The sequence below is a fragment of the Mustela nigripes genome, chromosome 9 (assembly GCF_022355385.1).
Source record: "Mustela nigripes isolate SB6536 chromosome 9, MUSNIG.SB6536, whole genome shotgun sequence".
Lineage (NCBI taxonomy): Eukaryota > Metazoa > Chordata > Mammalia > Carnivora > Mustelidae > Mustela > Mustela nigripes.
The window spans coordinates 81,497,243-81,522,281 of NC_081565.1; the positions used below are offsets into that span (position 1 = coordinate 81,497,243).

Sequence of the window (25,039 nt, forward strand, 5' to 3'; positions counted from 1 at the left end):
AGACCAGAGAGCCCTCAGGCATCTAAATAGGACAAGCAGCCATGCTCAGCTCCCACCAATGCTGCTCTTGGAGAGAAGGGTGGTAATCGGTGCTCGAGCCTCTCATTATTCAAAAGGTCGACAATCCAGATTTCTAAACATGTACACTTTCACACTGGATAGATGTGTAATTTTTTAAAAAATTGCAGAGAACACTTTTGCTTAACATTGATTAAAAAAAAATTAAACGCTAACACTAATACCGATCAAAAGGTATAAAGCCAGGCACAGGCTTGGCCATTATGACCCAAGACTGTTGTTCTTCTCGTCTCATAACATCCTTTATCATTTTTTTTTTTTTTTTAATACTCAACCCTTCTCTGGCCACATGCTCTCTAGGAGAGGACAAAAGTCATGTAGAAGAACGCTTGGCAGGGGCCAGGTGTGAGACACTGCCTAGGAATGATGGTGGGCGATACCGTGATACCTGTCCTAGTTGGTGATGTATGTGTCTTTTTTTTTTTTTTTTTTTTCAAGATTTTATTTATTTCACAGACGGAGATCTCAAGCAGGGGGAGGGGCAGGCAAAGGGGGAGAGAGAGAGAGAGAGAGAGGAGGAAGCAGGCCTCCCGCTGAGCAGAGAGCCTGACTCGGGACTCGATCCCAGGACCCTGGGACCATGACCTGAGCCGAAGGCAGAGGCCTTAACCCACTGAGCCACCCAGGCACCTGCTGTAGGCGTCTTTTTTTCCCCCATTGCTCTCCCCGCCAGGACCAGTCAGAACTGGCCACACAGCGACTGACTTCTCCTGTTGTTCATCACCATTCTGGTGATTTTCTCCTCCCCGGGTATGCACTTCAAATACTGCCAAATAACAGGCTTCAAACTTCCACTCCAGTGTTTATGGATCTACTTTTTCTCTTATCTTCTGGCTGGTACTTTCTAGACAGGTTTATAATTTCAGCGAAAGTGAGCATTCTTACCACGCATTTGATTTAAATGGGAATGCTTCTTGGGTTTCACAAAGTATGGCGCTGGTTTGGCACAGGACTGTGGATTTAAAATAAAGCAATAAAAGTAACGAATTCTAACTTATTCTACTTATGCCAACTTAATTTTTTTTTAAAGATTTTATTTATTTGACAAAGAGAGATCACAAGTAGGCAGAGAGGCAGGCAGAGTCAGAGGGAGAAACAGGCTCCCTGCCAAGCAGAGAGCCCCAGTGTAGGGCTTGATCCCACGACCCTGAGATCGTGACCTGAGCCAAAGGCAGAGGCTTAACCCACTGAGCCACCCAGGTACCCCCAATTTTTTTCTTTTTAATCAGGAATATGTATTCCTTTTGTTGCTGTTGTTACCACAGACTGATTTTATTTAATCTTCTAAAAAGTTTGGCAAAATTGACGTGAAATAAAATTCACCCTTTGAAAGACTACAGTTCAAGGGGTTTTGACAAATGTGTATAGTCACGCAGCCACTGCCACAATCCATTTATCACCGGATGTCGAATTCTAGCAAAGCATTTTTGGCACTGATTAAGATGACCACAAAGAGGGACGCCTGGGTGGCTCAGTTGGTTAAGCAGCTGCCTTCGGCTCAGGTCATGATCCCAGCGTCCTGGGATCGAGTCCCACATCGGGCTCCTTGCTCCGCAGGGAGCCTGCTTCTCCCTCTGCCTCTGCCTGCCACTCTGTCTGCCTGTGCTCGCTCTCTCTCCCTCTCTCTCTCTGATGAATAAATAAAATCTTTAAAAAAAAAAAAAAAGATGACCACAAAGATTCTCCTTTTTCGATCTAATATGGAGTTGAGGTCACATTCCTGGGATGTACCCCACCTGCTCATGGTATTTGATCCACTGCCAAATTCTATTGGTGGTATTTTATTGGAGGGTTTTACATCAACATTCATAAGCAAGACCGATGTACATGAGTGCACACAGGCACACACACTACCTTCATGAAGTCCTGGTATAAAGCTCATTTTTGTGCCTTCACCTTGGAAGTTTGACTTTTGTGATATGCTAGAAAACGCTGAAATTGTCATGTGAACATCTTTCCAGGTCCACATCAGAGAGTTCTGGTTTATACCAAACGTCCCAGTTAAAGGCCCTTTGAGTAAGTTGTAATTTCACCCTCGTGAGTAACAGCCTTGAATGTGCAAAGAATTCACTGAGGACATCTGGGGCTTGCGCTCCAAATTCAGAGAGCGCTTTTTGATGAGTTTTTCATTTCTGACAAGGTTATTGACTTAGGATCTCTCTGCTGGGAGCCACTTTGATAAAGCAAATTTTCCTAGAAATACCACCCACTTCGTGTATCTCCATTGAATCTGACACAGGACCTCACTGTATTTTTTGATAATTTCTCCTTGTCTGTCTCCAATTTTCTGGATTTTTACTTTTTCTAGTAATCAAAGACATATTTGTTCATTGTACAAATTTGAAAACATTAAGATCAGAAAAAGGTGAAAGTCACCCATAATCCCATCACCCAGAAATAATCACTAATGAGACTATCCTGTAAAACACTCGAAACTAATCTGTCTACACACCTACCTTCCCACATACCCACAACGCCTATCAGCCTGCTTTTTCTTTGGTGTATGATGGGATTATCTTTTCTGTATCCGTAGGTACAGATTACATCTTCAACCTCAATGGCTACAAAGCATCACTATACCCTGCCTTCCCTACTTAAACTCCTGATAATAGGGGATAGGTAGATCGGTTAAATTTTTGTCTTTTGTATTTTTATTCTATTTTTTTTATTATTATTATTATTTTAGATTTTATTTACTTGAGAGAGAGAGAGAGAGAGCACGCACAAGCAAGAGACAGGGGCAGGGGAGGGGGCAGAGAGAGAGGAGCAGAGGGAAGGGAAGAAGCAGACTCCCCGCTGAGCAGCGAGCCCAATGTGGGGCAGGACCCCAGGACCCCAGGACCCCAGGATAATGACTGCAGCCGGTGGCAAACGATTAACTGACTGAACCATCCAGGTACCCCAGGTTAAATCTTTTTAAGCTGTTAACAGTACTGTGTTGAACGTTATTTAACATCTTTATATGCATATCCAATTATACATACAGAAGTGCTAGTCAAAGATATATTTTAAAACAATGCTTTACTTGTTAACAAAAAAAAAAGTCTATTTCTTACGTAGAAATAAGCAAAGAAAAAAAAAATGCACCAAGAACAGAGTCAAGATTTCCTGCAATCCATTATCCAGCAACAGCTTCGGTTAATTTTGTCTGATGCACCCACCAAGTCTAATGAACACTTTTCTCCTTTAACCACAGTGAGACCATATTATACACTCTAGCTGGTAACTTACTTATCATCTTATGCTGTCTTTTCCTGCACAGCATCATTCCATAGAACTCTAAGGCAATCCATGGATAAAAGAACCATACTTTCATCATCTACTGATAGAAATTGGAGAAGTTTGCAATTTTTGCTTTTATAAACAATGCTACAATGAATAGCAGTGCATATTTATTTTTTTTCTTGCCCCATTGTTCAATTATTTCCTTAGGCTAAATTCCCAGAGGTGGAAAAGCTGGATGGGAAGATACGTACTTCAAGGCTTCTAACCAACACACCACCCTTGAAGAAAGGGACATCAATCAACATTCCCAACGCAGTCGGGAGTGCTTGCTCTCCCCAAATCCACTCTAATCTTGGTATTAACGTTCTTCTCAAACTCAGACTTAGGTAACAAAATATAGCACTATTTTTTTTTTCATTTAAAAAAATTAACCCATTGGACATTTTCTTTCATGTGCTTTCTTGGCCCTTCGCGGTAACTTAAGAAATAGCTTTACATGATCTCGTACCTATCTATAAGCAAAACAGCCATAGTTAATTGTATTCATTTCTTAAAATCGTAGGTCCTACTTCACTGGAGAATTAAAAAAAATAAGAAGAAAAACATGCCTTGCATTTATACGAACAGCTCTGGTACCACTGCTGGATTTTTGCTTTTGGTTTATTCCATTTTTGCATTTTCCATTCCATTTTTGCTTTTGGTTTATCCCATTTTTTTCCATGTCGTATTAACATAAAAATGTACCCAAACATTATTATATCATGCCTTTCTAGAGCACAGAATTCAGGGTAGCACAGGCCACACCCAACTTCTCAGTACGGTATATGTATTTTAATAAACATTTCATTATAATATGGTTTTCATCCCTATCAGCTCCACGGAACAGACCACTAAAATAATACTCGAAGGAAAGTTCTGTTTCATCAAAATGTCAACATCTGTAATGTCTGAAACATTAAAAATGTCGAGTGCAGTCTTTCTCAGAGCTTCCATTTTTGTTTTTTTCAGAGCTTTCAGTTTTAAATAAGCACCCATTATGAACAATTGTGACTGATTTCCTTTGGAGCAAAAATTTCCTTTGGAGCAAGAACATTCACTTTTTTTTTTAACAGTTAAAAACAAATGACCTGCAAGTGAATTCAAGATAATGAGCAGCGACTGTAGCATTCCATCAAAGCATTTTTGTTTCAGTGTTTAAGAACAATATTCAGAACACATTTCCCATAAGGCAGCGAATTTACACGGGCTTTCTCCACTTTTTGAAAAATCCCTGGTTTTATTCAAAAATGCCCACTCATGTGTAAAATGCTTCCATGTTTTTAATGACTACCATTAAGGAAATCAACATAATTACAGTTGGAAACATAAGGTCCCTGTTTCTGGATGCGTGGGTACTTAAGATGAAGGGATCTCATAATAAAGGTGAGGCAAGAAGAGATTTACTTCATCAGGTGCAGCTAGAATCATGCTGTCCTAACATTATTGCTTTCTGTGTTGATGAAGGATTGCTTAATCGGCCTGACCTTGCCCATCAAGGCTTGGTAGAATATATCAAGTAACACTATAGCTTTAAATGATAGTACGGAAAACCAGTAAAATAAGTGTTTTGATATTCCTCAAGCATTCAGTAAAAGATCCGAAAATTCCAAAGTCCTACAACAGTACTTTGATAAAAGAGTGTTTATTATGACACAAGTACTATCACTTGAAGACACCACCATTATCCTACCAACTCCTCCATTATATCTCAGGGCCCTAAATATAACGGATCCCACAGTTTAGTGGAAGAGACAACCAGGACAGCGGATTAGGGAATGACAATGACACAAAGAAATGGAAAGGCCATTCTGCACCACGAACGGCACTGCGGATTCACCCTCCATGAATCAGGGGCTCGAGTGAGCACACAGTTCCAGAAATAACCCACCATTGGATTCCTGCTTAAAGTGAAAAGATGACCACTATGTAGACTATTTATTGTTGAGATTAAGTAAACCCCAAAATCTCATCCAAGTGCAGCCAGCCTTTAAGAGACTCAAGATAAACTGGAAAACCAGGACATGTCTTAAAGTAAACTGAAACAAAGGCTAAAAAAAGAAGAAAAAAAAAAAGTAGGGGGATGAGTATGTCCAAAAAACGGGGGGGGGGGGGGGGTAGGCACAAAAGGAGAAAGAGGTGCCAATCATTGTCTCCAGCATCCCCGGAGAAGACGGTACCCTGAACCGAATGCTCTGAGAATCCTCATCTGTCTGACGGACCCATAGCTCATGAGCAAGGCAGATCCACTGCAGCTGGCCTCATCTGTAGAAACCTGCCCTTGGAGCATTCGTGTGCCTCTGTTCTGACCCTCAGCCTCACTTACAGACCATTTGGTGTTAACACAGGAGCTCAAGCAAGTTTACCAACTCATGGGGAGAAAATACACCACTTCATTGACACACTTATCCCAGCACGCCGAGTGTTTTCCATTCCGCACGTACACCGCGAAGGTGGCCTTTTTGATCACGTCTGAGGATTCTGAGCGGTATGAATCAATTCACCAGCGTCCAATTAGCCTTACAGAATGATGACACTGAGTTTATGAATCTACAAAGCTGTGAATCATGTTTTTTTTTTAAACCTTCAGTAATTTCCCCACGCCAGCACTACAGTGTTGAAATTCCTGAGCGCTGCAGACTTTGCCTACTTTTTTAACCTCATGCGATAGGACGGTGATCATCTTCATCCGTAAGAGCTGACATTCGTTAAGTGTTTCTCCCACGGCAGCCCCTTCCTAGTAAGCATTTTACTTACAGTATTTCATTTAAAACTCCCCCAAACCCAAAAGGTGGCTAATGTCGTCTTCTTTGTTTTACTAAATGATGAACTAACTAAAGGCACAGGAAGGTTCAGCGCTTGGCCTCATCATGTTCCCACAGGAATCTCACACTGCAGTCATACTGAAGTATTTGCCCAGACACCATCTGGCTTTTTCTTGTCGGACCACCTCATTTTTATTCTTCAAGACTCAGCTGGGGCAGGCCTCCTCTGGGAAACCTTTCCAGACACCCTAACTTTTCTAGGAAAAGTTACCAGCTCTCTCTCTCTTCTGGGGCCCATACAGGTGTCCACATACATGTAATGGGAAAACTAAGAGTCTCCGTGTAAAGCTGTTCCCCAACAGGCTATGGGCTCTCTCATGGGCAATGTCAAGGTCATCACATAAGGCCCCAGAGTCTTTCAACGCACAACTCCAGGGGGCGCCATTCAGAGAGACAACAGAGTGGCACAAATGGTGACTCCTGCAGTGGTAGAGTGTGGCAGCTTCAAGAACAGTAATCCCCTACCTCCCAAAAAATAAGGCACAGAGGATGTACGCACCAACATTTCTGAGCAGGTGGTGGAGACAAATATAATAGATGTGAAATGAGGCTTCACCACTGAGATGTCCCAATGGGATTATCACCCTACTAACCCACGTTCCAGAAGGTAAAGGGTAAATAACGCTGTCAACCTGAAGATAAGTGCTAGTTTTGTCACCCAGTACTAGGAAACTCAAAAACCTCGCCTTCTCTTCTCTGTATCAGCTTCTCGTCCATTTTTTCCAAGTGTTAACGGTGAATTGAGATCTTCCTCTGAGCCTTTGATAACAGCATAATTAATCTGAAAATGCACGTAGCATTTTCGCCAGAATAATTACAGTGAGAGGCAGATAGAAAGATCTATCCAAAAGAGTGGACTGAAATGCAAATTAATATAGTCCAATTTTTTTTTCTATTTTAATGAGCATGTTCTCAAGGATATTATGATTCTGTATTCAGAAGAATGACATTCCCAACTTTCAACCACCTGCTCGGCAGAGAGAAACACACACACACACACACACACACACACACAGAACTCTGGCAAACATTCATGGTACTTTGTTGACAGGTAAAGAAGGGGAAATAAACAGGTAATACATCCCTATTTTCTTCACAGGGACACGGCCTCTCTGTCATTCCATGGATGGGAACATGGTCCTAGGTAAGAGAACCTTCCACAACTAATCAGCTTTAACCAATAGCGGGAGATTAAGGTGGGTTTCCCTGGAGAGCAGTCATCCGAGGTCACTACTGAGCCTGAATTCCTGGATTCCTGCCTTCTGTTGACTGACAACTCCCTGTCTTGGAGAAGGTAAAGGGAGAAGAAGAGCAAAACGGACTCGCTCCCAAACCACTAGCAAAAACTATGAAACATCAGAGAACCGCAATGTGCTATGCAGAAATACAGTCCCCCAGGCCCCCGAGATGGTCACGTCCTAATCCCCAGAACCTGAGATGGTCACGTTCTAATCCCCAGAACCTGCGACCATGGGAGGAGGAGATTAAGGATGCAGGTGAAATTAAGGTTCTTCATCCGCTGACCTTAAAACAGGATTCTCTGCTGGGCCCCGTGTAATCACAGGGTCCTTCAAATGCAAGAGGGAGGCAGAAAAGCTCATTCTGAATGACAGGATGTGAGAAAGACTCCACGAGCCCTTGCTGGCTTTGAAGATGGCAAGAGGCCCTCAGCCAGGGAATGCTACCCGCCTCCCAAATCTCAAATAGGCAAGACAACAGATTCCGAGCAGAGCCTCCACAGAGAAAGGCAGTCCTGTTGACACATTCATTTGAACCTCCTGAGATCAAATTTGGGCTTCTGACCTCTGGAACTATAAAGATAAATTTGTGTTCTTTCAAGCCACTAAATCTAGGGGAATTTGGTAATCAGCCACAGGAAGCAAATAAAGGCCATTTCAGGAGAAAAGAGATAAATTAATTCTATAATTTCTACAGCATGTGAACATCTAATCCCCCAAAGGAGAGCCAAGAGCTCCCATGGACCGTCATACATGATGTGACTATTCCCTTTCCTACCCTCTATGTATCATGAACTGTAACATTTAACCATTATTTATTTTACAGAAATGGTCTGAAATACATTCAAATTGGTGTGGCATTTTGAGGCTTCCTGCATCCAAGATTCATAATATTTTATATGCATCAAAGGGACCTCAGCAAAGAACATATGGTCCATTCCCTATAACTAATTTATAAATGAAGACTTCCAGGCCAACAGTATTATACTCTAGGTCACATGGCCAGTTATCACAGGGCCAACAAGAGTCCTTTCTCAAGCCAATTCTCCTCCAATCCCCTAGGCTACTAATAACTAGGATGACAAGCTATGCACAAAACTAAAATGGCACCTGAAACATATATATAGAATGGAGGTGAATTTTTAATTTTATTTCATTTTAAACATTTTTTAAAACCCGGCTCGCTTCTGTTACAGGGGAACTTTTATGTATGTTTGGAACAACCTGGAAATCTGAGTCTACTTTTTCAACTGCAAACTTATGAAATCTAAATAAACACCCGGTATTTTCAATGAAAATCTAGATTTAGAGGATTGAGTGTGAAGAAAAAATATAAAATGTATCACTAAGGTTTCGTGTGACTATTGAACTAATATTTTGATATATTAGGTGAAATGCAACTACTATAAAATTTAAAGTAACAAGCGCCTCTCACTGTATTTCTAGCCGACAGTGCTATTCTAAAGAAATAGACTGGGACCCATGTGCATTTTAACCTGAAATTCCAGAAAATGGAAACACAGGCAAAAATGTAAGATATTTACTTGATGTCAAGAAGAAATTATAGAGGGAACATGTGGCAGAAGACGGTACGTACACATGATCAGAATCTCCAAACTTTGTAAAAAGGTCCAAGATGAAAGAAAATTCGTTTTCTAATTTTATTTTTAATCAACTGGAATGCCAGGAGGACTGGAACAAAACAACGTTACAAAATCACTCTTCCTAAAACTTCCCGTTTGTTGGTTGGCTCTTAATTTACAGACGACCTTGCAGAACAACTGTAAACTACCGATGAATCCACAGACCACGGAGCAGCCACTACACATTTTTAGAAAATCTATTTCTTCCACAAATGTGTCATGCTGGCAAAAATGAGAATACCAGCAATTCACAAATCTTTGCATTAAATTTCTATTTCAAGCTCTCCCACCAACCCCCCCTTTTTTTTATTTTGGCTTTGGTAATGGATCAGCTATAAGTTTTTAGAACTAATATTATACCACAGCAGGAGATATGCTGATCTGTCAAACAGGGTTCTTCAAAAATATTTATGTAAAATATCATGCAGCCAAAGGCCCTTAAAAAAAAAAAATCCCTGGAATTTGGCCTTAGGAGTCAGACAATTTATGCCACCTTCCTCCTTCCGCTCTTCTTGTGCGGGATGGGAGCAAGTCTATGCAGGTAACACCCCAGGAGTGTCACACCTGATCGAAGACGTCAATGTGAAATCTGTACCGCGGCTCAGGGCAAAGGAGTGTTTGGTTTGCGGGACCCTAAGCCTCCCAGAGGTCCTGCGGGATAATCTCAGCTTTGTTTTTCAGGCTCTCTGAGGTCACCTGGGTCAGTCAGTGTTTCAGGACGGTGGTGGACTGGGCGGAGGTCAACCCCCGGGACTCGTCCTCACGACCCTGGCCGTCTCTAAGCCTGCACGGATCAGCTCTCACCCCAGATCTCCACAGCCCAACCGCCCTGTTCTCCTGTTTAAACCCCCCACAGCAAGGAAACACACACGATTACAATGTTGAGATGAAAGCGCCTGTATTGACAGGATGATGGCAATTACACAGACGAAGGAAGAACTATGGTAAACGCCAACATGGGTTCTCTCTCGCAGTAGGATTAGATTCCTTACGCTCTGCAGTATTTTCCAAGTTTTGCAGGGAGAAACGTGAATTACCTATACAAGCTAATTTTCCCTTTTTCTTGGTGGTGGTTGAGGGTAGAGAGTTAACAAGTAAAAAGGGCCCCTGTTACTAAGGTACGTGAAAGCATTCTGCATTCGCATGTCCCTTGGACAGCAGCGTACGGTACGTTCCGTGAACTGCTCATGATGTCATCACCCAGAAATAGACTCACAAATGTGCCTTCAAAAGCGCCACTACTAACCCAAAAAGTAGGAGCAGTATGAAAGCCAAATACAGATTCTTTAGGACACTGCGTCAAAAACTAATGATGTATTTTATGGCGACTAACATAACACAATAAAAATATAAAAATAAAATAAAATTTAATTAAAAAAAAAAAAAGGAAAGCAGTCTCCAAAGACAGACACAATAAAAACTAAAATGTGTTCTTTGAAGTAGGAGCAAAACGTAACCAGCTGAATGACACTGTGCTTCTAAGGTCTTAATAATACTGCATAAAAAAAGTTAAGGCCTTACATTACATGAATTTCTACCCACCCTTCTAATTTGAGTATGATATATTCCAAATTGTTTCTTTTTTTAAAAAAAATTATTTATTTGACAGGCAGAGATCAGAAGTAGGCAGAGAGGCAGAGAGAGAGAGGAGGAAGCAGGCTCCCTGCTGAGCAGAGAGCCTGAAGCGGGGCTCGATCCCAGGACCCCAGGATCATAACCTGAGCCGAAGGCAGAGGCTTTAACCCACTAAGCCACCCAGGCGCCCCTCCAAATTTTTTCTTTTACAGATATTTAAGAGTTCAGCGGTGCATAGAGTACAAGTACAAATCACCTAGGACCTAAAAGAAAAGGTATTTATTTATAAAACTTATCCGTCACCTTTTAGTCACAGAACTCCAGGCAAATACAGTTACTGTTTCCAGAGTGGAACTGTTGGACGTCAAGAAGGCCACACACCAATAACTTATTATCAACTATACCTTATTTGGAGAAGAAAGAGACTGGATTTGCCAAGGTACTGTAGGAAGAAAACCACAAATCATGTGTGATGGCAAAACACTAGTGACATTCCCTTTGAAGTCAGAAACTGGATAAGGATGCTTCCGATCACTTCAGTTATTTGAATATTTTTCTACAAGTGTCTGCCAAAGCAGTACAGAATTATAAATAATGGGAAGTAGAAGATGTAATGAACACTATTTGGAAATATAATAATCAGCCCACTTCATCAAATCCAGTGGAATCATCAAAAAAAAAAAAAAAAAAACAAAAACAAAAACAAATCAGAGCCAAAGCATAACAATTAATAGTGTCCTTAATTTGTGGAAATGACCACCTAGAAATATAATGGGGGCCAAATCCACATTTATAAAAAAAAAAAAAAAACAAGTTAGCCAATGAACAGGAATACATTTAAAGAGAGGGACAGAGAGCCAACCAAGGAAACCCATGAAACATTAGTGTGGGACACAAACGAGACTCCAAGAAACGAAATCTTGTGCGATCCTACGTACTGTGAAAGTCTAATCGTGAAGATTACAGTCTCCCCCCAGTAAATTCCAAAAGTAGTTCCGTTACCATTACTACCTCCTTGGACATTTTCTCTAGGACTTGATAAAATTACTCTAAATTTCCTTTAGAAGAATTGCCAAAAACAGTCAACAAATCTGGGGGGAAGAGGATGAATAACTAGAGACTACACGACCAGATATGTCACCCAAGTGTGCGGAACTGAACAGCGACGGGAACTGAAACGCATTCGGTTCCTAGCAGCAAACTGTTGAAGGACGGTCTAGAACTCCACATGTAATTCACACAACATTTCAAATCAACACAAGAAAGATGAATGATTAAATCAGGTTGGTTAACTGGCTATTCATTTTGGAAAAGATGAAGTTGGATCCCCGTCTCTCATCTGACCCCAAAATAAATTTCAGATGCAGGAGAATTTAAGAATGAAGCCACCAAAGCACTAGAAGAAAATTAAAGTAATATTTATGTAATAATGGGGTGCAAGAGACCGACGCATGACAGAGGCCAAACCTCTACAGAAAAGTGTTATTCAATTTGAGAGCATAAAATGTCAATCTTTGAGAAAATCTACTAAACACAAAACCAAAAGGCAGGCAAATTGAAGAAAATACTTGCAACGTACGGCAGAAAGGGGTCTTACAACCTTAACCAAAAAAGAGTTGGTATCCATTAACTTAAAATTTTGCTTTTAAAAATAGGCAAGCGACATGAGACAATTTATGAAGAAATGACACAAATGGCCAAAAATATTCAAATGTACCTAAAGTCAAACATATGCACATTAAAACAGGAGTCAGTGCTTTTAAATATCAATGTGTCCAAGATTTTTAAAAAGTGAATACAACAAGTGTTTTAAAACAAGGAGGGAATTGGTCAGTCCCACTGCCGGTCTAAATCTAGATAGATACTAGTTTGCCAGAGAAAAATGTGGCCATGTGCATTTAAAAAACACTATCATGGGCGCCTGGGTGGCTCAGTGGGTTAAGCTGCTGCCTTCGGCTCAGGTCATGATCTCAGGGTCCTGGGATCGAGGCCCGCATCGGGCTCTCTGCTCAGCAGGGAGCCTGCTTCCTCCTCTCTCTCTCTGCCTGCCTCTCTGCCTGCTTGTGATCTCTCTCTGTCAAATAAATAAAATCTTAAAAAAAAAAAAAACCACTATCATTTTGTAACCCGCACTGATCCCGTAATCACATTTTAAGGAATTTATCCCATGGAAATGACTAGAGATGTTTAAAGCTTATTTATAGTATTTATTACACTTAATGATTAAAACACATTTCCAGCACTAATAATCCATACACATTATGCTATGCCCACTAAAAATGCAATCATTAGGGGCACCTGGGTGGCTCAGTGGGTTAAGCCTCTATCTTCAGCTCAGGTCATGATCTCAGGGTCCTGGGATCGAGTCCCGCATGAGGCTCTCTGCTTAGCGTGGAGGGGAGCCTGCTTCCCCCTCTCTCTCTCTGCCTGCCTTTCTGACTACTTGGGATCTCTCTGTCCAATAAATAAAATCTTTTTTAAAATGCAATCATTAAAAACGTTAGAGAAAACTAGTGACAGAAAATATGTACATGCCATCTCAAGTTTTTAAAAACATGCATTTTATAAATATTTATATATTTTTATACATTTCATATATTTTATATTTTATTTATTATGTATCATACATATTGTATATTTTTATGCTATATGTTCTATATAAATATAAATATAGATATTTTTTAAGTAAACTCTACACCCAAAGTGGGGGGGACTGAACTCATGACCCGGAGATTGGGAGTCACACACCCATCTTGTTTTTAAGAAGTAGATTGTAAAGCAGTACGTCCCTTATGATTCTTTAAGAAGATGTGCAAGTAAATGCACACAGGGAACACTAAAGGATCCCTACGAAAACTGTTAAAATTATTATGAGTTGTGAGGTGGAGAGATTTCACCTTCTTTTATGATGCACATGTTCTAAATTTTCTGCATGAGTGATGTATTCCTTTTCTACTACTAAGTTTGTAATTTTTAGGCAAAGCAGATTACAGGAGATTTTCCTGGGAGAAGACTTCATGAAGAGAAGAACCGGAAACGGCAGACCGGAAGCCTCTCGTAGCATTACCTTAGCCATCACGCTCAGGCACTGGATTTTATTTTTAGGGAGTCTTTAGTGCCCACACTTTCTCCCGCTGCCTGCTCTGCCTGGGTAGTTTCTGTTTTTTTAAAATTTGTTTTATTTCCCCTTTGTTTTCACCGAAACAAAATAAAACAAACCAAAAACCTACCTTGTTTATTTTGGACACAGCTGCTGTCCCCATTTTTATGTTCCCTTATGCTGAAGATCCTGCTTCCTACAATGGCCCTTTCAAACTTTCTAGACTCAACCCATCATACTTTGTTATACTGACCTTTTTTAAAAAAGATTTTATTTATCTATTTGACACAGAGAGAGAGATCGCAAGTAGGCAGAAAGGCAGGCAGAGAGAGAGGGAGAAGCAGGCTCCCTGCTGAGCAAGAAGGCCTGATGTGGGACCCGACCCCAGGACCCCAGGATCATGACCTGAGACAAAGGCAGATGCTTAACGGACTGAGCCACCCAGGCGTTCCTGTTATACTGAACTTAAAGTGACAGTAGAATTCTTCTCCGAATTCCAGTTAACACCCTTTCCCTCCTCTTCCATGGCCATATTCCTTCCTTCCACATTCTTTTCCAACTACTGCCAAGAAAACAGTATGAGGTATAAAATTAGGATTTATATAAAGAACCTGCAGTTCCGCCCCCCACCCCCGTCAACATGTTTCTTCAGCTCAAACCCGACCAACCAGCTAATCACTAAGTGGGCAGGTGGCATCAAAAGGAACCGCAGAAGGACACCTAGTCCAGTCCCTGGCCCCTGTAGCGGGGAAGCACCACTTCTCCCCCTTGACAGGTGCACTAGCAGAAACTCCGAGAAGAACTGGCTGAAACACACATTAGTTACGTGGTAGCAAGAGAAGGAATGGAACATGGGTCTTATATTTCTAGAAACAGGATTTTCCACAGAATCGGGTTGTCAGATTCTTGAGAGAGAGGAAAGAAAGTAGAACAAAAAGGAGACCAAATCATATTCCAATGGCTACGGGGGAATGAACTACCTACAGATGTTTTCACAAAATATGAAGTTAGAAAACTGCACCCCGGGAACAGAGGGAACCCTGTGCACTATGGGTGGGATTGCAAATGGGTGCGCCGCTGGGGAAAACAGCATGGGGGTTCTTCAAAAAATGAGAAAGCACTACAGCAAGATTCAGCAATTCCACTTCTGGGAATACACCTGAAGGAGATAACACCGTACGTCCAAGAGACAGCTGCACCCACATGTTCCCAACATTATCTACGACAGCCAAGTGTGGAAACAACCTAAGTTTCCACCAGCGAATCAGTGGACAAAGAAGATGTGGTGTACACACACACACACACACACACAGACGCATACATGTACACACAGATACATATGGAGACACAGACACATACATGTACAGACACACATGTACACACAGAGACACAGAAACATACATGTACACAGACACACGTACACACAGACACATGTACACACAGAGACACACACATACATGTACACACAGACACACACATGTACACACCGACACATGCACACACCAGACACACCCACATACATACCCACGTACACACACACACAGAGTACGACTCTACCATAAAAAGGAAAAAATTCTTCCATTTAAGACAACAAAGGTGGACTTTGAGGCATTATGCTAAGTGAAAGAAGTCCTATACTATATGATCTCATTTATATGTGGAATCTAGAAAGAAAGAAACAAACAAACAAAATCATAGAAAAAGAGGCCAGACTTGTCTTTGCCAGAGGTCGGCTTTGGGGGATGCAGAACTGGATGCAGGTGGTCAGAAGGCACACACTCTCAGTGATCAGATAAACAGGAACTGGGGAGGTAATGTGTCATGGGATGACTGTAGCTCACACAGGCATATGGTACCCTGGAAAGTTGTTAAGACAGTATTTACTAAGGGTTCTTATCACAAGGAAAACACCAATTCTTTTCTTTTGCTGTATCCAACAGATACTAATGAAACTTCTTGCTGTCATCACTGCATGATATACATAAGTTAAATAATGATGCTGCCTACTTTACAATTACAGGCGGCTGTAGGTCAACTGCGTCCCGATAAAACTGGGTGGGGCAGGGAAGACACAACACCTCTGCCTTGCCACTACCTGTATGAGTGACACAACTCTCTGGGCCCAGGTCACTCAACTCAGAGCACAGTGAACTTCAAGATCGCTAATATGGCGCAGTTCAAATTCACTTCCACTGACCTATTACATCCTCAAGTTATGGCAACACAGGAAACAGCATACAATCCATTCAAGCCCCATTTATTGGGCAGCTACCATGGGCAAGATACTATGATGGATACTGTGGGGATACAGCTCTGGCTTCTGCCTATGTAACCAATACAGAAGGACTGAATTTTATTAACAAGCCACCAGGCACCAAGTGTTGGCTCTCGGACACATTCAACTCTTAATACACTTGTAAAGTTAGAGAGAAGTTATTCCATATGGACTGACCTATGGATTCATTCATTCATTGATTCATTCTGAGAAAGAGCAGAGCAAGGGAGCACGCACTAGAGGGATAGTGGGGAAGAATCCTCAAGCAGACTCCCAGCTGAGCGCAGAGCCTGATGCAGGACTTGATCCCACAGCCCATGAGATCATGACCTGAGCTGAAACCAAGAGTCAGATGCTCAACCAACTGAGCCACCCAGGTGCCCCAAGACTGCCTTATTCTTCAGTAATGGTCTTGAAGAGTAGAGAAGGAGACGGGAGATCTGGGTTTTAGCTCTGGCACCGTCAGAAATTTTATGTTCATTTTTAATAATTTCATGTATTTAGTTATTTAGAGAGACAGTGTGCATATGAGTGGGGAGGAGGCAGAGGGAAAGGGAGAGAGAATCTCAAGCAGACTCTGCACTGGGCACAAAGACCCACTCAGGGCTCAATCCCATACCCCAAGATCAGGACCTGCATAGAAATCAGGAGTTGGATGCTCAACTGATTCAGCACCCCCAGGTGCCCCTGGAAATTCATTTTTAGAGAAAAGAAGAAGGTAAAATTCACATAACATCAAACCAACCATTTTCAAGTGAGTGATTCCATGGCACTCGCCACCGTGACAGTGTGGTGAGATCGCCACCTCCGTGGGCTCCAGGGCTTTCTCCTGGCGGGGCAGCAGGGCCTCCCAGAGATGTTCTGTTCCTGGCTCCCACCATTTCCCAATCAAGTCTTTGACTCCCGAGGACCGTCTGCAGTCATTCAGCATCACTGGGCAACTCGTTCTACTCCATCATCCAATAAAAGCCCAGCTCAGCGTCTACCAGGCTGTTGAAGAGCCATACTATTACCCACAAAAGTCAATCAATGGGACCATCGAGAATAGCTAATTCATCACTTTTTTTAAATAGCTGGACTTTTATTACCCAAATTAGACACCGCCTCTACTTCAATCTGCGTTTATGAAAGTTTGCACAGAGTACTCCCAGCTCGCAAGAGGCCGGCTCACGGGCCCTCTGTGTGACTCGCCTTCTGCAGGCAGAGCTCGTCAGAGCAATGTTTGCATGTATCTGAAAAAGACAATTACAATTACCATAAATATGTACATATAACCTCAGAATTTTTCTACATACTAATTGGAAAATCTAACCACCAGCCTTTTCTGAGGATTTACGACGCTCTAGACACAAGTCTAAATGCTTTTGATGTGTAATTTCATTTAATTCTCACGAAGGTCATGAGGAGGGTGAGGCTTGGAGACGTTCAGCAACTTGCCCCAAATCATCCACGATATACGTGGAGAGTCAGAATTAAAAAGATTGCCTGTTTGACGTAAGGAGCAGTGCCCTGACGTGGTGCACATGCTCCTTCCCCAGGACTGCACTGCTCATAATCATCCCCGAACCAGTCCCATGAAGAATTCCCACGGCAGCTGGGATAAACCAAAGCCGCAGGGCTTAACCTTCAAAAAGACACTCCCAGACAGTTGGTGGAGAAGGAGCAGAGGTTCAGGACCTGTGAAAGAATCGGCTATTCCAGCTGTCCACCGTGGAGCCGCATTAGCAAACGGCAGTTTCCATCCACAAAGACATTTTCATTCGCCCCCGTGAAAATATTAAAAAATGTTCCCACCCCAATCCAGACCGCATCCTGTCCCCGGCGCCCATCGAGCACTCCCAAGCCCTCCCGCCTGAGACTGCGTGTTTCCACCCGCCTCTGTGCTCTTCCATTCACTTATTCATGACGCGTATTATTAGGATTCTGTGCTAGAATGCAAGCTCATTGAGAACAGGAAATCTTTGTTGTTATTCACTGGTATCCCCCCAGTGCTTAGAGACACAATGGCTCAAACCACAGTCGGAGCACATTCCTCTTCCTTACAAAAGTAGATGATGGTATCTATTCAAAACACTTTCTAACATTTCACCAAAGACTGCTAAACGCTGCTAAATATTTCGCACTTTTGAATAGAGACACTGACACATCTCTAAGTGGATGCCATAGCCACGTCACCAAGGAGAAAGCTGCAATTACAGGATAATAGGACCATCCCTGGCAGATGGAAGGGGGTTTTCTTGTGGTTACAGCTCAGCCAGGGGATTATCCGAAGAGTTCAGTGAGTGAGCTCGGCAGACCAGGCAATCCAAGCATGCAAGCCAAGCCAGGATTCCCCAACTCTCAGGCGCAGCGTTGGGGGGCCGGGGGACAGAAGGGGCAGGTCACGAAAGAAGGATGTTTCATTGCAAACACTGAGCTTTATCAGACAAGCTACTGTTTGGGAAAGGTTTTAAAGACCCATGTCGTTTCTATCATGGAAACGACACAAAATAGCATAATAAACTAGTGTGGCAGAGCATGGGTTAATAAGGGCTTTCCTTCATTCAACACTCTCCTAGGTACGCGGCACTCTTTTCAGATCTTTGTGTACATCACGACAATACCTCCGTGACCACCCTGTGATGTAGGTACCATTATTATTGTCGAGATAATGAAACTGAGGCTCAGAGAGGTTGTCTAACCTACTTGGGAACACACAGCTCTGGAGTGGTACTGCAGGGATCGAACCTAGGTTAGTGGTTCTCTGCCCCGGGCGGTATCTGGCAATGTCCGGAGACTTTTCTTGTTATCACAACTGGAAAGAAGGTGCTTCTAGCATCTAGTTGGGTAGAGATGCTTCAGAACATCCTACAAGGCAAAGGATAGCCCCACAACGAAGTATCTGGCCCCGGATGTCAACAGTGACCAGGTTGAGAAACACGGCTCGGGAGCTACCACTTCTAACCCGTGGATGCGAAGTCTGAGAAACGCTGTCTCTAACAGGAGGACAGAAGGGAGGAAAGCTCAGGGCACAGCTGAAGTGCACGTGTTTCCTGAAACACTGCACACATGATGACAGACTCGGTGGCGTCAAACGACACAAATGTATTCCTTCACCCCTCTGGAGTCCGGAAGTCCAAAACCAGGATTACCAGGGCTGAAACCGAAGCGTCAGCGGCGCCATGCTCCCTCGGCAGGTTCTATGGGAGAAGTCAGCCCTTGCTTTTTCCAGCTTCTAGATGTTTCCGGCACTGGCACTCCTTGGCTGGTGGCCACATCATTTCACTTTCTACCTCCACCTTCTCACAACCTTCTCCTCTCTGTGTCTATGTACCAACCATGCACACTTGTCTCCAGGTGTCGCCCCCCACCCCCAGCCTCTGGTATGAGCTCCTCTGTGATTCCCGGTAGGCCCCCTCCGCCAAAGCCCCCCCCCCCCCCCACACCAAATACGTAACACAGGTTCCAGGGATTAGGAAATGGCTATTTCTGGAGAGCGATTTTTCAGCCTGCCACGAGTAGATAACATCACTTCCAAGAGGGCACTTTATGTCACGTGCCCAAGGACCCATGTCTAACACTCGGTGGAGGTGGGACTTGAACCCAGCTGTGTCCACCTCTGAAGCTCATTCTCTTTATAACACACCACCTTCAAAGGCTGAAGAACAGACCTTAAGCCAACAGGTCCCCACCGAGGGAGGGGGGTCAAGAAATACCCACATGGGCTTTTAAGCTCTTCCAGTAAAAACCATGAAATCCCACATGTCCATGATGAGAGATTCTTGGCAATATTTGCATCCATTTATTCTCTTGACATACTCTAATGAACCTTTCTTGTTTCCAAGGAGGGGTCTTCTTTCCAAAATATTAGTTGTAATCCTTGTATAGAACAGGCTATGGCTTTCTTCTGGAGTCCTAAGTAATATGCAACAGACTACAGCTTTAACTGAACAAGGACCTTTAGGATTTGTACATTATAACGGACTGAAGCCTCAAGCTTCCTAAGAGAGGAAGGTATGGCCAGTGAAGAGGGTAGGTCTGTAGGTGGGTCAAGTGCCAAAGCTTTCATAACCCCAGGAGTTTCTGACATTAAAAATACTGGGTTTCGGGGCACCAGGGTGGCTTAGTGGGTTAAAGCCTCTGCCTTCGGCTCAGGTCATGATCCCAGGGTCCTGGGATCGAGCCCCGCATCGGGCTCTCTGCTCAGTGGGGAACCTGCTTCCCCTTCTCTCTCTGCCTACCTCTCTGCCTGCTTGTGATCTCTGTCAAATAAATAAATAAAATCTTTAAAAAAAAATACTGGGTCTGCAGCCAGAAGGAAATACTGACACCTGCTACCACATGGGTGAGCCTTGAAAACATATGCTAAGCAAAAGAAGCCAAACCCAAAGGATACATTGTGTGATTCCCTTTCTATGAAATACCCAGGACAGTCCAATCCACAGAAACAAAAAGCAGATTAGCTGCCCAGGGCTACGGGGAACAGGTTCTAGGGAGTGACTGCTTAGAGACAGGTGGTTTTATTTTGGAGTGATGGAAATGTTTCAGAATTAGATGGTGGAGGCTGCCACTTTTTTTTCACTTTGCAATGGTGAAACGGAGGTTGTGTGAATTTCACGTCAATGAAAGTAAGAATAAGTAGAGGCCTCTATGCTAAAGCAAGCGACCTTGGAGCAGACAAACCACTTCTTTACAATGTAATAGGCAACCATATTCTGGTTCCGACCCTGGAGCTCCGATCCTGGCGGACAAATCTGGATTTATTTTACGTGACCCTGGACGGAATCCATCTTCTGCTACTCTCTCTTTGTTGGGCTTTGACAAGGAGGCTTAAGGAACTGGAGTCAAAAAAGTCCATATTCATTTTTTAACTTTCGCCAAGAAACTACGAAATACTTGCTGTTAAAAAAGGGGGGGGGGCACCTGGGTGGCTCAGAGGGTTAAGCCTCTGCCTTCGGTTCAGGTCCTGACCTCAAAGGTCCTGGGATTGAGCCCCACATTGGGCTCTCTGCTCAGCAGGGAGCCTGCTTCCCCATCTCTCTCTGCCTGCCTCTCTGCCTACTTGTGATCTGTCAAATTAAATAAAATCTTAAAAAAAAAAGTTATATCTTCAACATTTTGAGGAGACCCAGCAATTGCACTATTGGGTATTTACCCTAAAGATACAAATGTAGTGATCCAAAGGGACACATGCACCCGAATGTTTATAGCAGCAATGTCCACAATAGCCAAACTATGGAAAGAACCTAGATGTCCATCAACAGATGAATGGATCAAGAAGATGTGGTATATATACACAATGGAATACTATGCAGCCATCAAAAGAAATGAAATCTTGCCATTTGCAACAACATGGATGGAACTAGAGCGTATCATGCTTAGCGAAATAAGTCAAGCAGAGAAAGACAACTATCATATGATCTCCCTGATATGAGGAAGTGGTGATGCAACATGGAGGCTTAAGTGGGTAGAAGAAGAATAAATAAAACAAGATGGGATTGGGAGGGAGACAAACCATAAGTGACTCTTAATCTCACAAAACAAACTGAGGGTTGCCGGGGGGAGGGGGTTTGGGAGAAGGGGGTGGGATTATGGACATTGGGGAGGGTATGTGATTTGGTGAGTGCTGTGAAGTGTGTAAACCTGGTGATTCACAGACCTGTACCCCTGGGGAAAAAAATATATGTTTATAAAAAAATAAAAAATTAAAAAAAAAAAAAAAAGTTATATCATGCTGACCTTACAGTCGGGCGATATCCCGAATCCACACTTTACCTCCTGTGCTCCTAAAATAAGGTGCCGACTTGCCTTTTCCCATAAAAGAGCCCAACGAGAGAATAAAATGAAAATGTTCGGTTGACTCTGGAGCACATGTCAAATGTAAGACATTACCAGTCGTGTAAATAGTGATCACCATCCAAAAGCCAGCATCAGGAGAAATGCTGCCATGTTGCAGAGAACACTCTGAAGATGTCGCAGTCACCACTAACCAGTGAAACTGATGGTCTGTTACTGTATGATCAACACACAGTAATTACGGAACCGACTGTCAACAGCTGCGGTTTCGATTGGATAATAACCAGATAGGACACACCAGAAGAATGTGTACCCAGGAGATAAGACTCTCTCCTCCTGAAGCAAGTCTATGCACAGGTCAGCGCCCCAGAGAGTCTGGGCTGCCCCGAGGGGCCTCAAACGGAGGAAAACATGTCAAAGGAAGAATGTGAGGTTCTTGGACTTGGGGTGGGGTGAGGAAGGTCTATGGAGTGACAGGGGTAAAGGAGGAAAGAGAAGGCAACCGCCCAACCTAGTTCAAGCCTGCCACCTTCCTTCAAAATCCGGCTTCTGCTTCTCCCCGGGGAGGAAGACCTTCCCATCAGCCATGAACTTCCAGCCATGCAGGTCAAGGACAGGGATACACTGTTCTCCTGCTGCTGCAACTGCAAAAAAAACGCTCTTGCTCTGTGCCATGCGAGACGGGCTCTGGACTCTTCATCCCACACCAAGGCTAAGCTGCTGTGGGCCTGCTCTGAGGGCAGAGGACAGCTGGGACAAGAGGGACAGCAGAGGAGACAGAAGAGGAGCAGCCCAGGATGGAGCTGGGAGTGCAGAGCTCTGGGCCATGCTGGCCATTAAGTTAGGGAGCCCACACCTAACTTCTCCTCCTTGGTGTACTTATCTGTAAAATGAGGTGATGGCCCTACTCTGCTAGCCTTAAACCAAGGGGACTGAAGTGAGAGTTGGTAGGGGGGTGGCGGGGGGTAATAATGACCAGAAAAGTATACCCCAGAAGTTAAGGCTCTTCTCCATACTGCCTAAACTCTACCCGAGCGTCCCATGTGACCACGCCCCACCCCCCCGAAGATGAGCGTTCCTGTGAAAGCAGAGATCCATTTGGGAAATCAGAGCTTAAACAATGTTGACTTTTTCATTCATGCCTTCATTCATTTACTCAACAAATATTTAGTGGGCACCAATTAGGAACATGTTGCTGAACAGAACAGGCAGGGCTTTTCCTTCATGGGGCTTACAACCTGATGGGAGAGAGAGAGAGATCCTTAATAGTCCATGTAATTTGTATTTTGAAAAGGTATCTTCCATACTATGTGCTAGGAAGGAAATAAAGAGGAGAATGCAGAGGCAGGGACTTAAGGGGTGATCTACTTAGGTGGTGGTCTTTTCTGGGGGCATCCTGAAAGCTCAGAGGGAGCCAGCATTGCAAAGAAGGAACAGGGAGCTGGCAGCGAGCTCTCGGCGGGGAGATTCGGCGTGAGCACAGGCCCTGCGGCAGGAAGGTCAGGAGAGGAAGAGGCTAGAGCAAGGAAGGCAGGACACCTGGAACCCTCTTTTATGGTGTGTGTCTTGTGAACCTACCAGAGTAGGGCGTAGGATAAGCACTGCTTCCCAAAAAAGTATCCCAGGATGGTTAACACGGACATGTCCACTAAGCCCGTAAGATAAGACTAGGTATCTGATTCAAAGCGAAGTGCCAGGCCTGGATACTGATTTGGCCAAGTCACTGATTTGGACCCCACCCACAGTGAGGGTGCAAACGTGTCAGGCCTCTGGAGGCTAACAGGAGGAATGACTGAATCAGGTCACCTGCAGTCTCGTCCTAGAGCAGAAGACTAGGGAAGAGGTGGGAGTCCCTGCCGGACCCTCTGCAGCCCAGGGAGGGGCTTCACAGGGGTCGGCTGGGGACCACGAGACCCCATCGTGCGGGAGACACCACCAGCTAGCTGGTGACGGCCGGCTGAACGCTGACCGACAAGCCAAAGGACACAGAACCGCCACTGGGATTACACCGCGATCCCTGAATGCGAGGGGACAAAGGATGCGGCAGTCTCTGCCATGGCCCAGACTTGGAGTCACGCCAAGAGCCTGTGTATGGGGCTCTGTCAGGCTCGGCCAGCCAAGGTCCAGGGGGACAGCAATGGGACTCAGCAGACACAACAAATGGGCCAGTGGTCTTTTTCCAGAGACGGAGACAGCAGGAGCAACGAGCAGCCAAACCAAGGCGGCTGGAGGCAAGAGGTGCCCGAGGACAGGGTGAGGCCATCTCCGAGGAATCCCCCAAGCAGGCTTCTAAGAGCCACGAGAATGAAGTCAGGAGCTCCAATGACGACAACGTGATACTGGACACTTATGTATGTGGCTCATTAAAATGGGACGCTTTATAAAGCAAGAGTCGTCGGAATGCTCACGTGATGGGTTTTCCTCCAGAAACCGGGGAAACGGCTTTCTGGCTGAGTAACTTGTAATGGGAGAGCGAGCGCCGGAGCCAGGCTGTGTTTTGAAGGCGTCCTGTGACGTCTGTCTGTCTGTCCGAGGCAAAGGACACCTGTTACCTCCTCGCAGCAGCGCGGTTCGTGGGAAACAGACGATGCAAAATGAGGTCCGCCGTGCCTGCCCTTGAACACCAGGCTCCCCTCGGGATGCCGCCATCCCTCACAGAGTCAAGGAGGACCTTCCACCTCTGCAGTGACCGGGGGAGTGACCTCCTGCCCCCAGCAGACACTCGCAGGCCCCATACCCTGTGGCTCTTCTACCTGGTACGGATTGGGTGAGCGTTACTTCTAGTAACGGAACGTCTCAGCCGGTGTGTGTTCATCGTCAAGGGCCCACGGAGATACAGTCATGCCCCACCCCGGTCTGACTTTACTGTGACCCATATGACAGCAGCGCGGGCTGGACCCCCCCCCACTGCCCTCAGCTCCGATCCTCCTGCAACAGGCTCCAACCGAGTTCCCCCATTTCAAGCCTCGTGAGTGTGGTCCCCAGGTGTCATCCTAAGAGGATTCCTTCCACGGGGATCCAGCGGAGAAGCCCAGAGCCCCGACTCCCACCCAGCAGCGAACCCCAGGATACCAAGCACGAGACGGGGCCCAAGTCCCTGCATTCATTCTCGCCTTGTCATATGGGTCGCAGTAAAGTCAGACCGGGGTGGGGCATGACTGTATCTCCGTGGGCCCTTGACGATGAACACACACCGGCTGAGACGTTCCGTTACCAGAAGTAACGCTCACCCAATCCGTACCAGGTAGAACAGATTCTTCTTCACACGT

The 25,039-nt window shown here is 44.3% G+C and overlaps 1 protein-coding gene across 3 annotated transcripts in view; it reads right to left on the reverse strand.

The window, feature by feature from the left end:
* The window catches only part of PIP5K1B (phosphatidylinositol-4-phosphate 5-kinase type 1 beta), a 290,745-nt gene that overhangs the window by 228,167 nt on the left and 37,539 nt on the right, over positions 1 to 25,039 (reverse strand). The window lies entirely within an intron of this gene.